The sequence below is a fragment of the Aythya ferina genome (assembly GCF_964211825.1).
Source record: "Aythya ferina genome assembly, chromosome: 7".
In the NCBI taxonomy this organism is placed as follows: Eukaryota; Metazoa; Chordata; class Aves; order Anseriformes; family Anatidae; genus Aythya; species Aythya ferina.
Window position 1 is genome coordinate 28,107,660 of NC_140302.1, and position 10,760 is coordinate 28,118,419.

The following is a 10,760-nucleotide window of genomic DNA, read 5'->3' on the forward strand; positions in this document are numbered from 1 at the left end:
AGAAAAGAATATCAAAGCTGGGAGGCTTCTCAAACAAAGACACAAACCTTCTCTTTGCTGATTTGCACAGGCTAAGTGTAAACACCCTGCAGTTCTATTCAGTGGTTTATGCTCCTTTTTCACCTATTGAGCAGGGTTATTTCCTATTGAATGTGTCTTTTCTGTAACATGACCATCAGCACTTTTTCCCACCTTTTCAATAGTAGAAAATTCAACAATTCTCCAATTTTTAAATCAAGAAAAAATGGATGCCTTCCTTCCCATGATGGTTTCAGGAGGATTTTCAAACAGCACTCGATAAGCTCTAGAAAATGATACAGTCAAGGGCTTTCCCCGACATTACTAACCCACACATATTGTTTAATTTCCTTCTGTCAAAATATTGCTGTCACTTATGTTATAGGTATAATATCTGTATCAAAGACCAAATTTCAGTGTCTTCGGCCTGACGTTCATGCAGGAAGGGACCACACTGAAACCAAAGAACTTGCAGGGTGGTTAGAGGATGCAACAGGTGACAATGACTAAAAACAGAGGACAAACAGAAGTAACAATACAGAATGATATGTTACCTAGGTAACTCCTATACAATCAGTAATAGATTTTCTCTTCCCCCCATGATGTGTGTCTGTATTTACATTCAGTAATGTAAAGTGGTTGAATGAGTTTTGGCTCTAAATAGTTCCTGACGGAAAAAAATAATAATAATAGTTTGGCTTGGGAAAAAGTCAGTAAGAAATGAAAACAGTAATTAAGCAAACAAAAATGTTGCAAGTTGCAAGTTAACCATTGCTCCGTAGAAGCACAACACCACTTGCAGCAACCCCATGTCGGCATTAGGAGAACAGCGTATTGCTCCCTGCAGCCTGACTGGAGGCACAAGCAGGAAGAGCTGCCACACCAGTGGCTCTTGGGCATCGTTTATATGGACTTATTACAGGCTCATTAAAACACTGCAACAAGGCTCCCGCAGAGCAGAGCCACAGCCCACTGGCACCAACAATCACAAGAGCCCTTCTGACAACAAAACTGTTTGTTTTTGGCACTCAATTCTAAGTTGTAAACTCTAGGTAATAAACCTTCATGAGAACAGTTTCAATGTCTGAAAAGGATACAGAAACCCTTTACTATAAAAGTGGCTTCATTCAGAAAATCCTTTCCCAAATCACTGCAAATATCTAATGGAAAACCACCACCACCACCACCAAAACAGACTGAAATTTTTCTCCACTTTGCTCTAGATCTTCGAAGCCATACTGGAGGTGATCTTGTAATCACATAAAACATTCGACTAACAGACTAGAGAGCCTGCTGGCAGGCAGTGTCCTATTAACACAGTGTTTTCTGGTTTGTAATCTTGTGAGTAGGCTGGGTAAATCACTAAGGTGAATGCACTGCATAAAAACAAGTTATTATTACGAGAGGGTGTAGCTGTCAGTATAAAAGATGGATGAGTAAGCAACCAAGTAGCAAAGTGAGAAGCTAGCAGGAGTGCTAAGGAGGCTACAGAAACAAGAACCAACACTATACTGAAAGAGGTGAGTGACTGAGAAAAAAAAAAAAAAAATAATAATAATAATAATAATAATGTTGCTTTCTTTGTGCACTTGGACAAAGATGCCTAGATGATACTAACAGCTCCCTGCTACCACCAAATTAAGACTTCAATGATACTGTTTATCTCTTTTGTTCTCTACTGAATGGTTTGGTCTTTTGTACTAGGCTCCTTAAAAGACGCTAAGAGTTGTATAGTTTTACATATGCTGAATATATTTTGTAGACTATCTACTTCCACATACCATTCTTGACTAACAGCGACTATTATGTGATCCCTTGCTTTGTGCATTTGTATTTTGGGGCTGGAGATGAGGAAAAGAAATGGGATGAAGAGAAAAGAAGAAATGCTAACTCGTGTGAGAACTATTTTATACCTGGAAATTTGTGCTGGAGAGAGCAGAATTGAACAGATAAATGACAAATAGGACATATGAAAAAATTCAAGTATGTGGACTGGATAATTTGGTATATAAAGGGCTAAGGGAGATAACGAAATAATTTTTACACTGGTGTGTATTTTTGAAGATTACATGTATGTTGATTTACTGCAAGACTGGAAGAATGCAAATAGCACTGGACCCAAATGATCCCAGCAACAGCATGGATACTAGTTTTTTGTTTTTCCCCTAAATAACGACATAGCAAAGTAGTACTAACAAAATAAACCATGCCGGTGATCACACGAAACTAAATGAAGCTATTGACTGTACTACCTGGATACACCTCACCTTTCCAGTAGGGGTTTTTAGTTGTTGTTTTTTATAAAAATCAAACACATATTGCAAAATTAAGAGATAAAGAGAATGCAAATGAGATGAAATCTAGCTGAGTGTTGCAGAAGTGTTTCATAACGCGACTACTTGCAAAAACTTATGCTGAAAAAAAAATCATTCAAAAGCACCAGTGTGCGTTAGTTTTGAGTGAAAAAAAAAAGATGAGACAAAAACTAAACAAAGATTCACCATTTCCAGCACCTGTCAGGATCTCCAGAGCCCTGGCTTCTCCCTCCAGCTTTGTTGAGAGGCTGAGGTCAATGACCTTTTACAATTCTGCTCTACTTTTACATGTGGGACCATCTCTCCTTATGTTTGGGCAACAAGGTGGCATCTGGAAGTATTACTCTCATCTGAAATAATTAGTAATATTACTTACACCAAAGGTATTACAATATGTGGGTGTTTAAAATGAAGTATGGCATGTGACTCCCTATCAAGAGGAAGTCTAACAATCATCTGAGCTCCACACCATGGACTGAGATGAGTAAGCTTGGGATCTCAGCATCCAAAGGAAGACACAGCAGAAGGTGTTACTACAGTACAAACCTTTTTTTTTTTTTTTTTTTTTTTTTTATGGGGTACATGCAACATATGGAAATGCTTACTATGGCCAGGAGGTTTTTAGTATTTACAAATCAGCTGAAGCGATCTGCCAAATAATCAATATAATTAACGATCCCTTTGTCACTGATGATGATGTTTTGACGTTTATAGAATTTATGGCATTTATGGCATACTCCCGCAACCAGAAGACAGATTACATCCTATGATACAGGCATGGGCTCTGCTTGGATGCCATACCTGCCTCCAGGAAGGTTTCAAGTTGGATGTTACCAGCTGTAAGCAGTGATGTTACAGGAATATTTTCAAGAATTCATCTTCCCATTGAATACTTCTACCAAGAAGCACCTTCTTTGGATTGCTACAGACTGAGCCAAAATAGTATGACTGCAGTCACAGAAAATTTATTTAAAACTACAGACAGTCAGAGAAGCAAAGCTCAAGGCATGACCTTGGGACAAACCACAGCATGGCTGGTGTAGGTGGGAAAGGTTAAGAAAAGAGCAGGCTGCGTGCCAAAGGGCAGGCAACACTCAGGAGCTCGGGGAGGCCTTGAAGACAGAGAGGTCCCATGGTGCAGAGATGAATCTTGGCAGCACATGCTGCTGTGAATGAAATGGCTGCCTTACACTTCAAAGGTACTCGAGGCAGCATGAGGAGAGCCTTAAGTGCCATCCCTCTTTGTATGTTACCTGAGCTGAAGACACAGCCTGCTGCTGGCCAATTGAAGCACTTATCAAATCTGTATCAACTGTGGCAAATCGTTTTGCAAAAAAAAAGGCCAAATTCAGCTGGAGAGTACCAAGATACTGTGCTTCAGCATTCTGGAAATAAAATAATGCATTTCTGCTCAGCAATATCTATCCTCTTGCTTACTTGGTTTGAAAGATTGTCAAAGTAAACTAGAGCTGATTTCAGCAACTGCAAGAGACAAAAGAAACCCTCTTCCCAATCTGCTCTAGCACTGATTGCTTCTAGAAAGCACTTTGTAGGAAACTCCCTGAAGAGAAATCAGCTCCTCTTTAGAGGATATGATAGATCTGACTGCAAAAAGTCTTGGCAGCGACCACTGAGGGCTCAAGAGCTCAGCACAACTGAAGAGCACAACCTGCCTGGATTTGCTAAGTGCTTTCCCGTCTGTTAGCTGTTACAATTAACAGACAAACAAATCCCCTTCCCTCCCACTTCCTAACAGAAAATACCAAACTTCACAGCATGAGCAATATGCTTTGAGATCTGGCACAGGCACAAAGCAACCCACATCAAAGGCAGGCCCCACCACGGTGGGCAAGAAGTTGCAAAAACACCGTGTTAGCACCATGCAAACTAATGCCCAACACTTAACAGAAGCACAACCCCTGTGTCCACGTCCTCCCCCCCACCCATTTCCCTGCTCATTTTAGCAGCTCCTGGCAGGAGCACAGGGATGTCTTCATCAATGACAGATGAGCAGCCGATCCTCAAGGGGAATTTGGAGCCACTGATTCCATTTCCAGTAAAAATGAAGCACACAAACTGCAGCCCGGGTTAAATTTCAGCCTATGCTGAAAGAAACTACACTGTGATAAGAACAAACATATACTAAGGTTTTACCTCGTTGCACGGAAAGGCTGAATAATAGGACAGTAATTAACATCTGGAGGTGGAAAAATCACACATCAGAGCAATTCACCAGAAATTCTAACATGCTCAAATAGAAGTGAAAAGCTTTTGAGAGGAAAGATTGCTTCCTTTCTCTCCTTTTCATTTTAAGCACAATTCAGTCTCCCTACTATCCTTACTCAAGAGTCTTTTCTCATTGACTTAGAAACAGATCAGGAACTTAGCTCCCAAAATCTTGTTTAACTTCATTTAAAAATAATTTAACTTGCTTAAACCTTGTTTAACTTCATTTAGTTTTCTTTTTGTATGTGCAAAATTTACCGTAAAGCCAGAAGGTTTAAGACCTTTAAAAATGTTAAATCTTTGAAAGGTTTTAAAAAGCAATCTAATTTGGACCACAATGTTTTAGATATTAAAATACAGGTAAACTTTTAATGGCTGCCTATGCAAATTGAACGTAATTTCAGCAACTGAAAACTTTGCAGTTCAGAACACATTGATATCAAAATTTAACACTAGGAAAAGACTTGTTAGCTTTCACCTTATATATGTGATTTCAATCTTAGAGGAAAATAAGTTTTTATAATTAACAGCAAAAGATTTAACAGTGGAAGAACGTCAGTATTTTTTACTGAGAAAGAAAGTATTTGAGTATCATGCTCCAGGATGTGCACCACACTAATACGTGAGCTCAGAGGCAGAAGAAACATGTCAGAGGGGTAGAGCTCCCTGATAAAATCCTCCTGGCTCCTCAGGACAATGTTGTTTTTTTTTTTTTTTTTTTTTTTTTTTTTTTTTTTTTTTTTTTTTTTTTTGTTTTTTGTTTTTTTTGTTTTTTGTTTTTTTTCTCTGATGCATCCCTCCATAAAAGTCTGAAAAGGGAACCCAATATTTTACCACGTTGACTGAAAAGCAGTAGTCAAACTGCATCTTGCCAAGGGTGATGGACAGAACTGAGCAAGATATTAGGCAAAATCTTCCCCCATTCCAGCACTTCCCATCGAGATTGGGAAGCCACTGGTCTAAGCATCATGCTCAAGTAAAAGAAGCCCAGAATCACAGGGCAGGGGAAAAAAAGCAAACCACAGGAAGACATACTCCATCTCAGCTGCTTCTGAACAATCTGGCATAAAAGGGCTGAAATATTTGCCTGCTTAACCTGATGGATGAGGGCACTAAGAGACTTGTTGACATCACAAACACAATCAGCACCCAAAAAAAAGCCAGGATAAAGTTACCTAAGGGAAAGTGGTCTGAAATGACTGTTGATGGTAACCTGGACATCTGAGCCCAGCTGCTGGCTGCCATGAGAGCAGGAAGAATTGAAGGTGCCGGAAAATTCAGAAGAACAAGAGCTATGGCAGCAGTGTAACAGACAGGAGTCCTTCCTTGGTACTGAAGGCCTGAGACCACGATGTTACCAAGTGGCCATACATCCAAACTTGAGACATGGCCCTTTGCTCTTATTCCTCTTTGTATTCTGCTGGCTCCAACTTCTTTGCCTGTCACCAAAATTTAATTAAATAATCCTTATTAACTAGAGGGTTTTGGTTTACTTATTTCAATGACGTTTTCAGTTTGGACTGAATAGATACCACAAGTCAGGGCAGGTCAGATTTTACAGATAGTCACGTATCGTTTATCACACTCTGGTTGGAAAGAAGCAAGTGGGGAGACAGTATGTGGGATAACATTAACTGAGGGATGGGGCAAGTACCGCTAGCTGTGAAGTGTGAGATCGCCTCAGTGTTACTGTTCTTCATCTCTCTCCATCTGACAAGTTGCATCATGTTTCATATGGGCATGGTACAAATTCTCTTCTTGAACAGAAAAGTCTGGCAGATAATCAGGGAGAATGAAGGCAATATTTAGATATTTTTTTTTCAAGTATTTACCTTGGTTCTCCAGTGAGAACTGAATGAACACACACAGTCTGATAAATCAATGGACATTCTCCCCTACTCAGCTCTCCATCAGAGACAACATATATTCGCATTTTAGGTAGAATGGTGTCTGGCTTAATTTGCTTTGAAAATGAATGCAACCAGAGCAGCCAAGGAAGTTCCAGATCCACCAGTAACCTAAGTACACACCTCCAGATACCAGCAAGAGGTCCAGGAGAAGCCGTAGACGGCACTCAGTGCCCTCTGTGTTGTGACCTGCAGAAAGGGGCTACCAAGAGCTGCTGCAAACATCTACTGGATTTTTTTTTCCTACCCAAACCTTTTTATCTTTTTTTAAACTTTTAAACTTACAATGAAGAATTTACAGGTAGTCCAATACCACTGGCAACAAAGATCATGAAACTACCAAGGTGAAATAGGCTGCTGTTCTTCTGTTTTTCTTACAGCTAACATGCATTTATTTTCTCTTCTCTTGCATTCCACTTATTTGATACTTTCCTCCCCTTTCTTTTTTTTTTTTTTTGTGCCTTTATTTATTTATTTATTTATTTATTTATTTATTTATTTTTAGTACTCCCTGTCTTTCATTGGACCTCAGGAGCAAATCCAACACAGATTGTTTGTAACTGAGTCTCATTTTAACATAGTTCACATGAAATAGCCTACATGGTCAAAAACAGAAGATGTAACCCAAATAATGTGTGATTTAGCTTGCCCTGAATAGACAGCTGAGGACAAACAAACCAAACAGGCATCTGGCCCAGTTATGGTCTGAAATCTTCTAAGATAACAAGAAAAGTCTACTGCAGTGACTGCAGTGTAAATACCATAGACATACATTAAACGTTGCACACTCATACATCATACACTGATTAATCAGTTAGTCAAGGGCATTCACTTACCTCATTCCAAACCTTTACTAAACATGACCCAAGGGTTACAACTTAGCCACAGGAAGTACTTGATTGCCTGAATTTGAATATCAATGATTTTTTTTTTTCTTGATGTACTTCCCTGAAATGCATTTTTTTTTCTTTCTAGCAAACTGCTTTTTCAAGATCAATAGCTTCAACTGGCGTAAAGAATAGTCAAATTCAATTTTATCTGCACAACCCTGAAAAACCACACGTGCTATTGAAACCATCCCAATGTCCCGAAATATCTGAACCTAATTTTAGGCATCAAAATACAAGTACTTTTATCAGTAATAAGGACTTTCAAAAAGAGAGGCTTATTAAAATTGAACTACACAGTTTAAAGAAATGTCTTGTTTTATGATTTTGCACTAGAAGGATTCAAAAGCCTTCTAAAATTTAGCTCCAATGACCCGTTTCAAGAGAGTTCTAAAGAAATATGTCCAATTACTTTGGAAATTAAAGGCCATGCCAGTACTCATCAGACAGTTTTAAATGCATGGACCTAATGAACTCCATTGAATTAAATCACAAAAGCATAACAAGCCACCTCTTGCACTTCTTATATCCAGCCTGGTCTTTAACTGGGACAAAATTAACTCAGTCCAATCTTGAGATGAAACACAGGTAGAAAGAAAAGATTTCATAAAATTATAGGCAATCTGCATTGTTCTAGTGACTATGCTTATGCAGAAGGTCTGCTGTATATGAAAGGTTGGATGTTAGAGACAACTCTGTACTGTTTTATAATGGCATCTTATCAACAGTTACCTCTAGATTAAAAGGAAGAAAAAACTTCTTTGCTATAGAATTCCTAAATTAGATATGGACCTCCTCTGCATATCAGAACAAGAACTGAACTCCAAGGCTTATCCTTTGTGTTAAGCAAAGGTGAACAGAAGAGGTTCAAGGCACAACATATGAAAGACTGTAACAGGAATATTAGCAATTCCAATGTATTTATTCCTCCGCCATTAGTAGAAAGGTATCTTAAAAAAAAAAAAAAATCATTGCTAGTTCTCTTGTTCAGCTAAATTAATCAAATAAAAAGATTTGATAAATCAAATCTTCATGCCTATCTATACTATAAATGGAAATTGTTTGATTCAACAAATTACAGCACTGCGATAACACCTACAAGCATTCCAAGTGGTCTTTAAACTTTCCTCATCTAAATATTACACGTCAGATATTGCTCCCTTTGAACATTAGCTCTTTTATTAGTCCATAGATCCAAAGTCTAAAGTCAAAAGTCACTAAGACAGATTTGCTTCTCTCTCTCTCTTTTTTTTTTTTTCCTACTTCCAGTTTGAATGGTCAATAACCAAAGTCTCTGTTCAAAAATTGTCATGACTGGTTCTCCTGCCCACATTTTACCCTGGCAATAAGGGAGGTTAAATGCAGCAATTCTCGGGGGGATAAGTGCTTAGGTAGAATAACAGAGCCAAAATACGAGAACTACTGAAAAATGAATTTGAAGCTTCAGTTCTTGAATTATATCTCAAGATTGAATTTGAAAGTCTAAAGAAGTTGATGCAGAGGCCAAGCTCTGCATGGACACAACAAACTTGGATTGAGCTTCAAAATGTCATCAGAGCCTCAGCTTTAGTAGGTGCTTCTCATTTTCATCAAGAGTTAAATACCATGAAATCTTCACTGATTGCTGCCAGCTGGATCTGAGCTCTTCCGTATCCACACTGTTTGCCCATTTTATGTTTGAGCAGCCTCCATTATATTATTAACCTTTAAAGAAAGAAAAGATCTGATAATTTAATCTGTCCACAGACTTTCATCACAGCCATACAGCTTGGCAGAACGTGTGCTGGATGGTCTCTGGAGTTAGCATGCAATACCCAGCATTTACTGCTTTTGAGATAGGAATAGGTTTACTTTGATGGAGAGAGAGCTGCAGAGACAGCTTCCTTTATTTTTCATCTATGATACTCATCAGATGGAATAAAAGTGATCAATACCAAATGGTTTTTGTGTCAGAGCTCAGAAGAACTAATCTTTTTTGGGGAAAATATCTAATCCTAAATAGACTAATGTAAAATTCTCAGTCTGCAAGTCAAGATATAAATCCAATGCTTCCACCTCCTGCATAATGATTTGTGCCAATTCATACTTCTGCAGATTTCATTAACATCTACAGTTATCTTAAAAGTATGATGGGTCTGGCTTCAAACCCCTTGAAAGTTCTGGGGACATGCCATTGATTTTCAACAGGGAAAAGAAAAAAAAAAAAAAAAAGTCAGATACTTCAATTTCATACAGCAGCAATACCAGAAAATAAAGCAAGTGTGCAGCTCTCTTGGGCACCACAGAGTCCACGACACTGATAATATACAAACAGGAGCAGTCTCATTAACTCATCTAAACTGTTTAATTAAACATCCATCCCTTTTATTCAAAAGCATTAACCCAGTAAGAATGACATGAAATCCTGGCACCAAACTTTATTGCTGTCCCAGTCATTGTTTAGGCTGAAGGGTTAGAGCTTGTTTCATGTTTATCACTCGACAGCCTATTGCATATGAGTAGATTTCACAAGACCAATAAAGAAAAGGCTTCTTATATGTTACGCAGAAGAGTGATTAAACTCCAGCTTTGGGTGGTAATGACCTTTAACTCCACTCTATACAGCTTGGACTGGTTGCACAACCTCAGCAAGAATCACTTTTAATCAGCATTCAGGGATACCCCACGGTTATATGTTCACTGGCAGGCTAGCGAAACATGCCCACAAATCCCACTGTCGGTAACGAAGATGGAAGTGAGCGGGAAGACACACCCCTTGCAATTTCTTGTTCCCTTTTGGTGAATGCTCATCACTCAAGTGTAAAGTCTGTACAAAGGGTAAATGTTTAAATGGTTTGTGTGATATTTGAAAGAGGAGTTAGTGACTAGTTGTACTTCACATAAGCACAGAAAGTGGATCTAATCAGAAAAAAGAAACGAGTTTTCTATCACCTATGAAAACTAGCTAAAGAAAATCTGGATTACCACATGCTTAAAAATCACACTAAATGCAGATGCTTCTATCAAAAATTAATAATTCTGAGTATTTTATATCGTACCCTGCTCAGAGATTTCCAATTAAATTGGAATATCATTTTTCAAGAAATTTAGAACCTGACAATTCATATGATCCTAGCTAGTATACAGAGAGATTTTCATGTCGTTTGTCTTCTATTGTCTCCAGAATTTAGTCTTGGGAGGAAAAAGTACCAACATTTTTGTGAACTGAAAGTTGAATGATTTATCCCAGTCTCCCGGAAAATAGCTTTTGTTAACTCTGACTAGCTTTCCCTTGAGCCCCTCCTTTTCAAAACTGGGACATAGGTGATGTTTCCACAACTGTTTTAGTCTCTCTTATGTCACTGGTTGTGTGTTTTAGTTACTGAGATCACCGACTATGGCATCACTCATTCAGAAACAACAAGGAA